The 16,520-nt window shown below is 37.5% G+C and overlaps 1 protein-coding gene across 4 annotated transcripts in view; it reads left to right on the top strand.

Annotated features, from left to right (window-relative positions):
• LINGO2 (leucine rich repeat and Ig domain containing 2) overlaps positions 1–16,520 on the top strand; it is a 1,114,992-nt gene that overhangs the window by 224,562 nt on the left and 873,910 nt on the right. For 3 of the 4 annotated variants that reach the window (XM_044756857.2, XM_044756855.2, XM_044756858.2), the window contains exon 2: positions 2,327–2,423. The exons of the other annotated variant lie outside the window; for it this stretch is intronic. The gene's annotated coding sequence lies outside the window, so the exon portion shown is untranslated. The remainder of the gene's footprint in view (positions 1–2,326; positions 2,424–16,520) is intronic. 4 annotated transcript variants of the gene reach the window in all.

Raw genomic sequence — 16,520 nt, 5'->3', positions numbered from 1 at the left:
CTGTATAATTTTAAATCTGTCAATAATTTGAAGATGTGCATAATTGCACCATTGGCTTAGGACTCAGACAGACTGTGTTCATATTACTGTTCTAGGGCTCACTAGATGTGTAAAATGTGATATATAATTTAGCCTTGACTTCAATTCTCCATCCATAAAATGATTCTAATGTACTCCTTTTTCAGGAAGTTTATGAATAGTAAATGGAATAAATTATGTAAAGATAACACATTGTAGGAACTCAATACATGTTTTTGCTCTTTTTATTAATGTAAATAATTGTGATAACCATACCTGTTTCATAGGACATTCTGGAGGCTAAATAATAAAATAAATGGAAAATATCTCAAAGAATGTTAGATTATTCATTCTTCTTCTTCTCTCCTTTCTCCATCCTCCCACCTCCAACCTGGGAATAAAGTATACATTCTATAATAGAGTCCCATCAGGAAAACAGAAACTACACCTGTTGTTTTAACAAAGATGATTTAATATAAAGGATAGGTTCAACAGCTGTTGGAGAACTGGAAGAGGAAAAAGGGGCCCCCGAGGTTGTACAGAGATGGTGGTCACAGGAAACAGCTCCACCCTTAGGACTTAGGGGAATAAAAAGAAGAATTGGGGTTACTAGGAGCTTGAAAGAAGAACACTGTAGTTCTGAGGTCCATACTTCTTCGAGGTGGTGCTGTGCAGCCCGTGTTGGTATCTAAGGAGCTCAGTTGAGAGGCTGTAGGGAGCTCAACTCAAGAATTCCCAGGAGGGGATGCAGAGCCCAGTGCTGGCACCTCTGAGAGGGTAGAACAAGCTGGTTCTTGAAGGGCTTGAAAAATCTGTGGACAGACTGATTTCTGCTAACAGGGTAAAGGACGATTGTGAAAGCAATGCTGGCAGCAAATGAAGATGGACCAATAAGCCCCTTGCTCCCCTTCTTCTGCCTGCCTGCAGCCCCCATCCTCTGTCCAGTGCCCCTTGTTGTAGAACCTAACAGAAAGTCAGCTGACAAAAAAGAAATATGTGTGCAGTGACCCAGCCCCCAATCTCAATGCAGAATATAGAAGCTGGGTTTTGGGCTATGAAACAATAGCTTCAATACTGACAAAATTCTTACTTGGCCTCTGTTGAGAGGGAAATTAGAGTGGCCTTCTTTGTTCAAAGTCTGTACCTGAAGTGGAGCTATCAAGAGGACTTGAGATGTCAATATTATTTGATTGACCCGGTGGACTCATTTTCATTTCTAGGTTTTGAGAGGAGAGACTCACTTGTGCCATTCAGTACGATTGTAATTGCTATTTTTGCAAACTGGAAATCCAGGAAGCCACCAGGAAAGTGAACTAATGGAATTGTTCTAAAGTGACTAATTTAAAATTGATCACTAGGACATGCCTCCTTAAGCTTGAGATGTTTCACACAATCAGGTTTTCAGTGTTTTCATTAATGTGATTTGCATAACCAAGATTTTATTTAATTCTTTGGTAGAAGATTCTATTGAAATGAAACCAACATAGCTATTAAAGAGTGTAGACCTGGGCTGATGAATAAATGTGATTTCATTGTATTTTATGTGATTGCAGTGTAATTTCTTGCAATAAATTTGACTTGCAAGGGGTGTGTGTGTGTGTGTGTGTGTGTGAGAGAGAGAGAGGTGTCTAACAACCATTAAAATTTCTAAGTTTTTGCAACAGAGCATAATATCTGATAAATTGATGAATGAGGTTTCAGTTCAGCAAAGTTGTCAAGGCTAGAAATATATGTAAAGATATGTTTTTCATAATAATTAAAGTGATTAAAGGCAATAAATAAATATGTTTCAATATCATATGATGGTTTTATTTTGTGCATTCATCTTGTTGAAGGACAACCACAGACATCTTCAAAAGGGAAAAGCTATAACATTCAAATTATTTTTCTCTCTCTGACACACTTGCTATTACTTGATTGCTCTCATACTTTCTCTCATCATTTATATGCTATTAGTGATATTTAGATCATTTAATTTGAAATAGATTGACTGAAATTACTCAGTATGATGTGGAAGTTATTTTATACCCTATTATTTTCTAGTATCTATGTAAGATTACCCATTGACTTATAAAAATAAATATAATGAAATTCATTATCTGAAAATGCAAGCAATAGTGTCATCAGGGATGGGTACATCAGATGGGATTGTGAATCTGCAGCCTGGAAAGACATATGCAAGTTTTTTTCAGAATGAGAGCAAAAGCAGCCAGATGGAAAATGACATGAGGAATCTGAGATGAACACTGTTGGAAGGATTTACATTTTTTTTCCACTTTCCCATAAGTTCTTCTTTCATTTTGTTTAGGGAATCTGTTGGAGATGGTTTCAAGGTGTAGAACCCTTATGCGTGAAGTATCTCAAATGAAGTTGGAGCATCCACATTGAGTTTGCTTCATACTGTGGTAAGATGAAATGATTCTTAATATATTGGCCTTTGGAAGACATGATGAGGAATGCGTGTGTCTTTGTGTGTGTGTGTATAAATAAAAATTATGAAGGTTTGTAATCTGATATATAAATCTGAGATTCAATAATAACTCTTTTTTTATTATTTTGCAATGATTATTTTCTGACTCTGGGACACAATAGGGAATTCAAATTTGTTGTTATTAATTTCCTGCTATGTGTATGTGTACTATTTCTGTTAGTCAATAAGTCAACACAACAGCCTCAGAAGGTAGGCAATCTTACCTTCACAGTACAGATGTAGGAAATGGGAAGTTCAGAGAAATTAAAGCCTCGTCCAAGATGATGTAGCTAAGAAATGGCACAAGAGTGATTTGACTCCATGCTCTACTTTTTCTGCTACCATGCTGCCTCTAGCATCTGTTATAGGTGAGTGGACAAAAAATTAATCTTGGCTGAGGGCAAGACCCTCAAGTTTTAAACTGTCATTTAGAAAAGAGTCGTAATCACCTTTCCTCAGATAGGAAATCAAAGTGAAGGAATTTCCTTTATATTTTCACTACTCTTGAAAAGAGAAAGATTTCTGTAAGTCATTGACTGGTTATGTGGATGATGGTGTTTCAAAGAAATTGAAAGTTAGAGAAAAACTGACATAGGAAAATATGTGCTATAATTTTCCCATTCACCTTTGCTATAAAGTGAAAATCTGTATTTGCTTCCTCTGTATCCTGTCATGGCCGACAACATAGTTTAATGGAAATAGTACCAACCCCTCCTTTATGGCTGACTGGTATATGACTCAAAAAATTTGAATCTCATTTCCCTTTTCTGTTACTTGTACCATGAGGTTGTTGCGAGGTTCCATTGAAATAAGAGGTAATATATGGAAACCACCTACAATTCTGCCTGGTACACAGTAGATTTCAATAAATAAAAGCTATATTAAAGACCTCATAATGTAACAGCTATTAAAATATAAGTCATTATTCGTTGAATGTCTACCCATGAAGATTTGTAGTTAAAAAATGTTTATGTGAAAAATTCTCTCCATTCAACATCATGTAAAGTTAGGCTCGAATATATTTTGTTTGTGTACAAGACATTTGTTTGGGGCAAATACTGGTTGAAACCTTTAGAATTCCAGTACACTTTAGGGGAATTAGTTTATAAATAGCAGAACACAGGTTCTAGGGACTCAGCAATACCACTAGTTGATCTAGCTATCCTCCCTGAAAATCTGCAAACAAATTATTCCTAGTAATTCCAAGTGAGATACCCACTCTGTCCCTGTGAGTCAGATTTACTTGGGTTATTCACCTTGGGAGTCTGTAAAGCGTTCCCTCAGTGTCCTTCCTGCTTACGGAGTCTTGCTTCTATGTTGGTAAGAATCAGCAACATTTCTGTGGGAGAAGATACCATGCCTGCAGTTGAAGATTACATTTGAACTTTCTATGTCGTGAAATGGAAAAAAAAGCCAACTTTCAATGTGAGATTCTGAGAAGAAACCTTCAATCATCCTTGAGTTCCAATGTGAATTTTCACGTTTTTATGGTAGAGTAAAAGCCTACAAGATTAATGAATGCAATGAAGATATTGAGCTAGAACCTCCAACATAAATAGACAAAGGCTCCCCCCAGAGCACCAGGGGAAGGAATCTAGGCTATTCTTTACTGAAGCTATTTTCAATTAGTTTACATTCTGAAAACACCTGCAAAATTGTCCACATCCCTCCAACGCTGTATTACTTCTCAGTTCAAGAGTTTTGCTTTTGGAAAGACGCTCCTAAACAAACAATCCCAAGTTTCCACTTTACATCCAGCTTCAGAGTGAGTTAAAAAGTTGTTGTTCTTAGGGATAGAATTTTCTTTACTTAGGCCCTCATTTCTCTTTGCTTTTTCTTGTAATAACACTATATTTGCTTCATGTTTTACTAACTCAAAGATAGTGATCAAGTTACTTAACCTCTATTAATCTCAGTATTCTCATCATAATATGATGATCATAACAATTCCGTTGCAGACATTTTAAGGATTAGAAAGAATATGTGGAAGTCATCTAGAACGTTGTTGATAATTTTATATGGTAGCTATATATCTAGATCTGCTGGTAGGTTTGATAACATGTGAATCTCCCAAATATTCATCTAGTCCCTTGGAATCTTCCAGAAGAAGGACAAAATTGGTTCAAAAGATTGAAGTGACTCATGAAGGGGGGAGGGTTCTTAAAGGAAGCCTCAATTTGGACATAAGTGTCTAACCAGGAAAATAAGTATTTTATTAACGAATTATCAGGGCAAGGAAAACAGACCTTTACCTCAGGTGTGTTCATATTACCTGTATGGTATTGTGCCTTTCTCGTGAGCTTTGTCATATTTGTATCTCTAGGCCAATAGTTGTCAAACTCTAAAGTGTTTACAATTACATGAAGAGCTTATTAAAGGTAGAAGGTACAGGATGGTATTCTTGGGATCTTGCTTCCATAGTACAGGTTGGGGTTGGATCCTAAGAATCCACATTTTAAACATTATTATTTAGAAAAAGAACAATTCTGGTATATACAACTAACTGGGGCTTAATAGTTTTCTTCCTTGAAGCTTTAAGTTTTACACAATCTAATTCTAGAGATTTATTGTTATAGGTCAAATTGAATAACTTCATTCAGTAACTGTTAAGACGAATAACTGAGAAAGTGATAAGCTTCAATAATGATTCTCTACACTTATTTGGCAATAGAGTAACTTTGCAAAGATTTTGGTTCCGTGAACATATAAGAAGCTGATAAACACATAAGTTGGAAAAAAGAATACTGTCCCAGTTAATAGCAACAGGAGTTCTGATTTGGCTAATGTTTATTGAAAACCTCCTAATAACCAGTTGCTTTCATATGCATTAGTTATCAAATGTTCATTCTAGCCCTCCTCAGTACCTAATATCCCTAGGCTACAGATTAATGAAAATCGATTTATAGAAGTTACTGGATCATCAAGTTATGAAGTTAAGAAATGATAGGACCAGGACTCACTCTTGGCACCAACTCAGTGTGCAACTGCTACATCTGCTTGCTAATCCTTGGATAATTCAATTTTCCAGTCAGGAAAGGTTTTGTTTTATGGCAGCCCGCAGCATAAGCACATATGAGAGCAATCAGCCTATATTTGTTTTGTTTAAGCTCCTGAACACTTAATTCACCATCACCTGCTGAGTTAGACTTTGAAAGGCATCAGTAAAATAGGCCTATTTCACCTGCTTTGTAAAACTACTTAGAAAGAAATTTCCTGAAAAAATGTCTCAAGTATCTTCTGCAGATTCTTACTGTTTCTCGCCAATGTGCTAGTTGATCTTCATCGATTTGGCCAGTCCCCTTTGTATCTAGGTTTGGCTATGTGTCTAAGTTATAGGCAAGAGGATATGAAACACAATAATGTGTGCTGTGTCCAGGCCATGTCCTTAAAGGGCTCACGTGCATGTTTCTCCTCCTTCTTCCTCCAGTACCTTGAAAGTGAATGTGGGGTGGGATGTCCTGGTGACTCGTCTTGTATCATGCAGACAAGAACAACTGTCTCAAGATAGTAGAACAGCAAAATAGAAGGACCTGGTTTGCAGGCTTAATTTTTAGAGCAAAACAGTCCAGGACTTCTTCTCTGCTGAATGTGATGTGAAAGATAAGTAAATTTCACTTATTTAGACATTGCCTTTAAGCCATTATACATGGTGGAATATATACCCTAATGAATGAATACATTCTTCCATAAATGTGTTATCCATAAATGCCTGGCCTACTGTGACTCCTTTCAGTCCATCCTCTGCCGGATCAATACATAAACTTGTTACTTTTTTCCGCTCTCCTTGCCACTGCATTTATCTTTCATGTATTTACAGTGTGTGGAAGGCAAATATGAGACGGTAGGAATCATGAACCCTGAGATGAATTTCAGAGTCTAGCCCTGCTTAAAGACATTGAAAGTAAACTTAAAAAGAAAAGCCCCACAAATCAGGCTATCCAAATAAAACTTGTCTGCGGACTACATTAAGTGGGCTTCTTGAACTTCTGATACCTACGTAACGATGTCCAAATCTACATGATCTATAGGATTTTCTTCAATGTTCCTTGCCTTTCACCCAATCCCTTACCTCGTCTATCCTCATTTTGCATGCAGGACAGATTAAATTTTATTTTTTCACATCTAGTATGTCTTCTTGACTCTTTATTTTAGAGGATATTTTAAATCTATAGTTATTTGCATTGTAGCCAAAGAATGCAGTGTTCTCCTAGCTTCATAATCCAGTCTTGAGTTTTTATTTAGCTGCAGTTCTGCTACGGAGAATGTTCCCTACCCAGTGAGTGGTTTGATTATTACGTTGGCACACTGGGACCCAACCTGGGATTGCTTGGCTCTTTATCTTGCCCGTTAATACCACAGTTTGTGCACTTTCTGGTTAACAGAGCGCATGTTTACTATGTACCTTAAGATATCTCATGATTGGTTGGCTATACAACAGCAGTATTTTATCATTCCCTGTCACTCCCTTGATGCTTCTTCTATCTCTGAATATACTTGCTGGCCCTTTCAACTCAGTGGTCTACTTTAATTCCCTTAGGCCACTGAGATAAGTGTAATGCCTGCACTTTAGTCACTGACTCAGCAAACATTTACACAGCCATCCTTTTTTTGCCAGGCATTGTTTGAGACAGTGGAGAGGAAGACATCAATAAACCCTCCAGTTGCTCCCTCTCTAAAAGGGAAGGTAAATAAAATAAGTTTAAAGAAACCCCACCTTTTAAGTATAATAGTGTAAACCTTAAACCGTAGGGGCAGGGAGCAGAGGAGAAAATTCCTATTTTACTGGAGGGGAAGAAAGACTAAGATCAGGAGTATTTCATGGAGGTTCTACTTCAGTTGAATGTGGAAAGGTGAACACACAGACTCAGGCAGATTAAGTGGTTTTTCCATAATGTCACGGCTAGCTAATGGCAGAGGAGGGACAAGGATTCGTACCCAGGTGATTCTGATGTCACAGCTTATACAATCAGCTATTCTTGCTGCAGAGTTTTTGGTTCTTAGTTGTTTCTGCACTTGAATGCTCTTCACATGTTGGCACCTCTCTGCCCCACATCACTTACTCCACTTTCTTCTCAGTTATAGTTACTCATTAACTTAGTAGTAGAGATGGTATACAAATTCAGATGTTTTTCAAAGAAACGACTTCCAAATCTTCAGCTTCCATATGTACTCTTTCCTAAAAGTGGTCCAAATGAGATACCACTGATGGCCTGCCAGTTCTGCTTTCCCATCTCCCCTTTCACAATTGCTCCTCTTTCATTTTACAAAGCAGTCATGCTTCTGACTTGTGTCCTTACTTCCCAGAGTATGCCATCTGGGAGTAAAAACTTCAGTGATGATAGGCAAAGAGAAGATTCAAGAATGAAGTGTAGCTCCCAGAGGGACAGTTCCAGGAGAGCAAGACCATGTAGCTTAAGGAAGAAAATGGGGAGGGGGAGTGGAGGGAACATCTTATTTCATTCAGGTGGCACACTTATGGCAATGCTACCCTCTTAATCTACCTGTTGTCGGCCACTTCGTTTCCTATTCATCCACCCCTCCCTTATTTCATACTATCTCTTATAAGATGGAAGTTTCAAAGATCTGTATACCCAAGATTTTAAGGAACATATATTTGAAGCATATGTAAAGTATATAATAAGCCAGAAATTATACGTTTTGGAATGATATAGACATATGCTAAATTCTGGTCTGATTTCAACTTTAAAAAGGTGTGGGAGTATATATATTGTGTGTGTGGGTTTTTTTCAAAAATATTTCAAAGAAAAGTATATTTGAAGACCTCCTCCCAGGTGTTGTTTCTCTAGGAAGCTGCTGAGGAAGGGTGGGAGGACATGTATCCCCAGATCTCCATCATTCCCCAGACTCCCTGACTCCAAGCATTTTTAGGCTTATTCTTGAGATTGTTGGATATTTGCCTTTTGGATAACTCAAACATTAGTGTCAACCCTTTGAAGATGAGATAAATATCATCTAGGTACTTTGCAATGCTGTTATTCTCTAGTTGATTTGACCACCATTTTTTCATTGAAAAAATGAACAGAAAATATATAGGCCATTAATTTCATCTGAGTTAAAAAAATTTGATGCATATAATAGGTTTCAGGACATAGTATTAAATGAATGAATAAATGAGTGAAAGATTTATCCTAATGTAGAAAGCAAAAGAAGAGTTTTAGATAATTCTTGAGAACATGAGAGCAATTATACACTGATATGTATAAGTATTTGTCTAGTTTTGAAGATTTATTTTCTGATTTAGTGAGCTTACTTTATCTTGCCTGGGCTTATCACACAGTATTAGATAATTTAATTGCTCAATATCATTACCCTGTAAGTGCCAAGGCGGCATTTGTAGTGTTGTCATTGTACATTTCTCCAAGCTATATCACACAATCACTGAGAAAGGAAAAGAGTGAAGCTAGTTTCTTCTCAGTCTTGAACGACAGTAAAATTGTGATTGCAGCATAAGTAAATCTGTATATCTAGATACTAATAAATGCCCTGCTGCCCTGGAATTCAAAGGAAGTGTCAGGCCGCTCAGGCTTGTCTGCTACTGGTCACAATCTCTAAGCATTTTTATAGTTTTGCAGCTAATGACTAGCTTGAGAACTTTCAAGAGAGTTTTGCTACTTTATATCCCATATCAATCTCCATTATTGGATCAGCTTATTTTCCTTTAACATTATTTTTTTCCTTTTTAAATTTTCTTTTGTGTGTATGTGTTTATGGGGGAAGGAAGAGTGGTGGTGATTTGGGGTGAAGAGGTAAATATGAGTGTTCCTTTTAAGATGCATTAGTCAATTTTCTTCTTTTCAGGGCCATTTAAAGCAGAAAGTGCATAAATAAAATTAATTGCATAATTCTCTAGACATCTGTCAAAATCTTGACATGCTCAGTCCCTATAATTGGTGTTGTATATTCAGAGTAAGTTTTGCAAACAGCAGGTGCACAGGCTACATGAGAGCTGCCTGTTAAATAGGGGCAATATGCTCTAATGGATGGTCTGTCAGCAGTCCGTCATTTACAGCAGCCACTAGGCAGAGTCTCACAAACCTGCCTTCCCCATTCCTATTTCTTACGCATATACACATGCAAAGATTTAGGGCCTGTTTTATGATTTTATAGCCACTGCAAACTTGTTGGATGTCTTGACATATAACCAAAGTAAAACAGCTGTGTTAGTTGAGATGATACTAACTTCTATAACAAACAAACCCCTAGATGTGTAATAGCTTAAGCCTAATATAATTTCATTTCTTAGTCATTTAAAGTCAAAAATAAGGTGGCTGGTACATGATCAACTCTCATTCAAGTAGAGATTCAAATATCTGGGCTCCTTTCATCTTCTGGCTTGCTATTTTCAAAATGTGCCCTCTAAGATCACCCCGATTCATTTCAATTAGCTGGTAGGAGGGAAAAGAGCATAAGGAAGAAAGGTGGGTTTTGGGGGACCAGGGTCAGAAGTGGTGTCCCACGCTTTCCCTCATATTCCCTTGGCTAGAACGCACCATTGAAGTGGAGGTGGGGAAATATAGCTGACCTGTGTATCCAGGTGGGAAAAAAACACAGTTTTGTCAAATAGCTTACCGGTCTCTGCCCAGCAACGTGTAAAATTCTGAAACTACAGTCACTGATAATTGTATAGAGGGGAAGAAGATGACCAAAGGTGGAGGCAGACAAGGAAATGGAGAAATTGTCAAATGTAATACAGTAGTTCATAAACGATTTTTATAATTGTATTGATCTTCTCATGCAGAGTGAAAAGTGCTGATTTGTTTTGCAACTATTGACAAATTAAACACAGCCACAAACAAGGCTGGGCCCCACTATCAGAGAGAGCGTAATTCTGCCAAAGACTGAAAGAGAAGTTGGTACATTTATTCTACTGCTTAATCTGGACTAGGTTATAGAGGACTACAGGGCTTAAGAAAGGTAAATGCCAGCTTTCTGCTCAGAGGGAATTCAGGAGGGGGCAGATAGAAATGCACTGCAACCATTCATTCGTTCATCCCACACACATCTATTCAGTACCTTCTGTATACCAGATACTAGACTTAGGCTTGAAGACAGAGAAATTAATAAGATAGAACCTCTGCTCTCAAGACCTCACATGTGAGTGGGAGAAGCAAGCTGTAAGCTGATAACTAAGGATATTATCACAGTTACAATTCTATGAAGGAGTAGTTGGGGGAGTGATTACCTCTGCCTAGAGCTATCAAGGAAGACCGCAAAGAGGAGATCCCATTTTCCCGGAGACTGAAAGTATCAGTCTTTTCAGGCAGAGGAGAGACTTTTAGGGAACATTAAACCCCCAGCCAAATATAAGAAAATGCCTGGCAGCCTAGGGGTATGAAAGAACATGGCATAAGCAGAAAGAGGAAGTTCTTTTGCATGTCTCAAAATAGAGGCTTTATAATAGGATGTACGAGTCTGGGGAAGCCAGCTTGTGAACAATGACTCCAACCTCAAGGGGGAATGGAATAGTGAGTCTTTGAGTGAGAGCCTAGCAGGGGAAAGAGTGAATCTCCCTGGATGGCACTTCTTCACTGTCAGCACTCTTAGAGTCTTCGCTAGCCTTCTAACTGTAAACAATTAGGCACTCCTCCTCACTCACCCCACGGTCACTCTTTCTGTGCCGTATGTGTTCCCAGGGAACCATAAAAGGGATACAGCTACACAGGTAGAATTTGCTGAAATGAGATAAGTGCAGGAGAGTAATGAAAAAAAATCAAAGTTTATTGACTTTAAATATAGGTTGCTTTTACATATATATGACAGAGCAGTGTCCTGCTCTTGAGCAGTCCCTACTTCGTGGTTCAATTTCTGCCTGAGAGCTCTTGTTTCTAAACAATATATGTTTCAGGAAAACAGGATGGGCAGAGTCACAGATATGTGGCATAGAATAATGTATGTTATAGTATATAGTATATACTACTTATAGCAAAATGTGAGAGGAGAGAGATGAATTGCAGAAGGAATAATTAAGCAAAAAGCAACCAGAACTAAAAGATTTGGAAATTTCTCAGCTTATCTAACTCACAAAAAATGAGAAAGCATGTTTGGGAGAGAGCACTAAGGGTGTGGCTGGACAGTCTCCATGAAGAGATTATCCATAGATTTTAATCAGCCATCTCAACAGAAGTCAGGAATAGAGACTGACTGCCAGCATAGACATTGACTGCAAGTCGGGCTAACGGGGACAGAGACAATGGAACAAAGGAAGGCTTTCAGACTTCTGGGATTCTGCAGGACAAGACAAGAGAGCTATCCACTATCCAGCTGTGAACATGCCTTATCCTTTAAGAAAAGGAAAGAATGACCCTGAGAGGGTTTCAGAGATCAGCCCAGGGCCTCCGGAGCAAGACTGCCACCCATGGCCAAAGGGTTAGGGCCTCCATCAACGTCCAAAATGTTGAGACTTCTGTCCCAGTAAGACAGAAGGGTGGGGCTGCTACCCAGTTGGACCTGGAGGGCAGAGCATAAATTCAAAAAAGATTATTTTCAAGCCTTAAGATCCAATGGAATTTGCCTTACTGAATTTTGGTCTTCCTTGGGACCCCTCACTCCTTTCTTCTTTCTGGTGTCTCCCTTTTGGAGGGGGAATGTCTATCCTATGTCTGTTCCACAACTGCATTTTGGAGGCACATAACTGGTCTGGTTTCACAGGTTCACAACTAGAAGGAGTTTTGCCTCAGGATGAATCATACCTAGAGTCTTACCCATCCCTGATATAGATGATATTTAGATGACTTTGGCCTTTGACTTGTTGCTGAGAATGGGCTAAGATTTTCAGGGCTATTGGGATGGGGTGAATATATTTTGCGTGCCAGAGGACATGAATTTTGGGGGACCAGAGGGCAGAATGTTGTCAGTTGAACACATCTCCCCAAAATCCATAATTTGAAGCCCTACCCCTCAATGTGACAGTATTTACAGATAGACTCTTTAAGGATCTAATAAAGGCTAATTGAAGTCATAAGGAGAGTCTCCTAATACAGTACGACTGTTGTTCTTAATAAAGGGGAAGAGATACCAACAGTGTGTACCCACAAAGGAAAGTCTATGTGAGGACATAGTGAGAAGGCTCCAGTCTGAAAGCTAGGAAGGGAGCTTTTATCAGAAACCTGATCTGCCAGAACCTTGATCTTGGACTTTTAGCCTCCTGAACTGCCAGAAAATAAATTTGTGTTGTTTAAGCCACCCAATCCATGGTATTTTGTTTGGCAGCCCTAGCTGACTAATATAGTGTGACTGACCAGTTATATGATAAAAATAATAATAATAAAAATAATGTTTACCACATGTCAGGTACTATATCAAGCCCCATATATACATTATCTCATTAATACTCTCAAAAACCCTTGGTGATGGTTATTATTATCACTATTTTACAGATTAAGAAATTCAGGTCAAACAGGAAAATCACTGCATCTCCTAGCAGTGGAAAACTCATTATTATTTCACTACACAATGGTTCCATGTGACTGTCTGCAAGGAGCTTCACTTTTCTGAGCTTCAATTTCGTTGTTTATTAAGTGATGATAGTATGTGTGCTACCCTCTTCAGAGGGTTATTTGCATGTGTAGGGAGAAAGAACTATTCTTCGACCCTCTAGGTTCTTCTGGCTGGTCTAATAATTAAATTAGCTTGAGAAGGAATAACAGGAGAAAGCGAAACAAATTTAATAGCATATATACATGGGAGAAACCCAAGAAAACTGAGTAACTTGCCAAAATGGCCAAAGCCACCACTTTAAATGCTATCTCTAACTAAAGACAAAAGAGGATTTGGGGGTAGTGGTTTGGAACTTCAAAGAAAAGCAAGGCAATTCACATGGAGATGGAAAAGCAAATGTTTGTAAACAAATGTTTGCCATGCCTTGCAAAGTCAATGAGACATGGGGAGGACTTGGATCAAATAGGCCTTGCTAGGTTCCTCCGTGTCTCTCACACCTAGTACATATTATGCTATAATTATCTATGTGATAGCTCCTTCCTGGAACAGACCTTCCATCTTAAATTCTTTTAGACAGTTAGGGGGAAGGTCAAAGTTTCTTCCTGAGTCTTTTGTTCTTAAAAATAATCAAGCAGAAAGAACCATTTTGGGGTGGCAAATTCTGATCTCCCCAACATGGTTTAAATAAAATGACTTGAGCAAATACATTAAATGGACTCCAGTCATGAATATCTTCATCAGCATCACTATCATATTTTGATGACCTTCTGTTTCCACTCAAATCACTGACTTTTCACAAGACTCTTCTCAAGACGTCACAACACCATTGTCAAAGTATCTTTCTTTGGAATTCTCAAATCTGGCTTTTGTCCTGACCACTGACTTGTCATTAGAAAAAGGATTTGAAGATAATGCTGTCTTTAGTGGCACTGTTCTTTTCAGATGTTGGAAGAAGGTTGATTTCCTAAAGATTTTACTGAATTTACTCCTGAAGGATGTTAATAGAAATCTTGTGAAAATTTATTTGTATTGACTAGTTAAAGAGACTGACCCATGGAAGTAGTTTATAGGTCTTACTGTTAATTTTACTCACATTGAGTTCCATGCCTTTTTTCCCCCTAGTTATCTGTCTTTGTAGAATAAAATACTTATTTTCTTTGATATGACTATTTTCGTAGCTTTTATTTGGCTACTAGAACATAGCACTTTTTTTGTCATTTCCCTGACAAAATCCAGCTGTCCCTCTTTTCCTATGTAACAATAGCCTTTTTTTGTACATCAGGTTGAACTTTATTTCAGCAGAAGGTTTTCTAACTAGAGTCAAAGATTTCAATTTCTGGCAAACAACTGAATTGTAAAGTAATCAGACAAGCTTAACAATAAGAAATAACTCTCAAAGATGTTAAAATAATAATGCAGATTTTTAAAAAATACATTGTAATTAACCTCTTTATGCCTCCAGAACATATATTCGTTAGCCAACTTGGTTTAGATACAGGTGCTGATTGCTTCTTACCAATAACTGTAAATAGACTCTTCACTATGTATATTTTGGTCTCCATCACTATGCATTTGAGGAAATTAAGAATTTAAGTATTCTCATTTTTCTGCAAATATAAAAAAGGATTGCGTGTTTGCATGCATCAAGGTTTATCATATTGTGTTATTTAACTTTTATATTGTTGTTCCCCTATTGTCCCAATCTAAATCTTTTTCTATATCTTAACTATAGGAGAGCCAAAAAATGAAATAAGAAAAAAAAAATTAGGTCATATAACAGTACTGCACCAAGTGACTTTTTTAGCACAGAATAGTTTGACAGGTCCATGTTTGAGATAGCTAGTAAGGATGAAAAAAAAAAGTGGCATGCTGTTATCTCATTTGAGTGTCCTCATAATGGTAAAGTTATTGGGTTATTTGAAAAATTAAAATCTTTTATCACATATAATGTGTTAGTCTCTTCTTTAATGTCAGTTGCTAAAAATATCTCCCGGGAATTTGTAGGTCACACACATATGTATCCTCTTTTGTATTTTTTTGTATCTAATCTTGAAAAAAAAAGTATTTTTAAAACAAAAACTTAAGTCCCGTATTGGTAAGTATCCTTCTCTTGGATTTTTGACACAATTTCCCTTAAAGAAACATTTTAAAGCAATGGTATACATTATTCTTAGCAAAATCAAAACCAGTATCAGACCTCAGATCTCAGGAAACAGAGAACATTTCACTTTAAATGGACAGCATTGTTATCATGATGGATTTATTCAGCAGACAATAGCTCCATTACCAAAGCAATCTGAATTAATCTGAAATTGAATCACCCCTTGCACAAACATTGGGGAAATTGAAGCAATTTTAGATTCAGACATATAAATACCATGCTGTAAACTTTAAATTGAATTCAAAATAAATTAAACTCTTTATTGTCTTACTTTTATTCTTTCACCTTTTACTCTCTTTCTTTGTTACAAAGAGCAAAGTTATAAGAGGTTTTTTAACCATATGAAAATGTATACTGGAATACCAAATATGAATATCTGGAATAAAAGATATCTAAAATTTTTTAGCAATTGAAAGCATTTCCTTCTCCTTTTACACAGAAAGTTTCATTTTTATCATACTCAGCGTGAAATTGTTTACAGCTTGTGACAGAATGGAAAAGACATAAGGCCTTGACATCAAAATTATTAGTCAACCTGTCAGTCAAAGTCAATTATAGAAGATGCACAAAAGTGGGCATTTATCTGATGGACCCTCCTAGCTCACATTAGTAATTTAGAGACTCTTTTTAAGAGACTCATTAGCTAGTCTATTTGCAAATGACTGCCGCTGTCTGGGCATACTGCCTTTAGGTTCTATTTTGCTGAAGGATAGTGTTCTCTTGAAAGACAGCCATGTTGATCAGCATAAAGCAATGTAATAGGAGTTGAAAGTCATGTGCGGGCCAAAAATGATTCAAAGAGAAATAAAACATGTTTCAATAACCAAGCTCAGCTAGTTATGAAAAGATTTGGCATTTTCAGATAGCTAAATGTGTTTTTCTCCCCAAATCTTCACGTCAGCCGGAAAGAACTGTTACATTCTTGTCAGTCCCCCTCTGTCCTTCTCCCTGAAATATTTCTACATCCTCACGAAAGCTTGGTGCCTGCCTGTGGACCTGCTCTATATCCCCATCAGATTTCTGTCCGTGGAGCATACACTGTATTGTCTTCTGCTGCTGTCTTGCCAATGCCTGAAAGCAGAAGGAATAAATTTCTTAACACCAACAGCTGTGTTTAGAAATGGCTATTGATGGGTTAGTAAAGAGTTCTTGTGCAATTAGTGGATGAGGAGGCCAGAGACTCGGGTTTAAAGAGAGTCTTTCCAACCTTGCAAAGGAGTTTAGGCTTAAACTGAGGACTTCGGGGAGCCCAGTGCAGCAGAGGTGTGGCATGTTGAGAATTATATTTTAGGAAGATCCCTCTGGCAGTAGTATGGAGAATAGATTGGAAAGAGGTAACTAAAGGCGAATAAATGTGTAGCAGAATCTTGTAATTATATATGAGGCAAGTAATTAGACTCTAAACTAAAGCAG

This window comes from Equus asinus, chromosome 23 (assembly GCF_041296235.1).
Source record: "Equus asinus isolate D_3611 breed Donkey chromosome 23, EquAss-T2T_v2, whole genome shotgun sequence".
NCBI lineage: Eukaryota > Metazoa > Chordata > Mammalia > Perissodactyla > Equidae > Equus > Equus asinus.
Note: the sequence above shows the minus strand (reverse complement) of the source record. Positions and strands in the feature narration are given on the sequence as shown.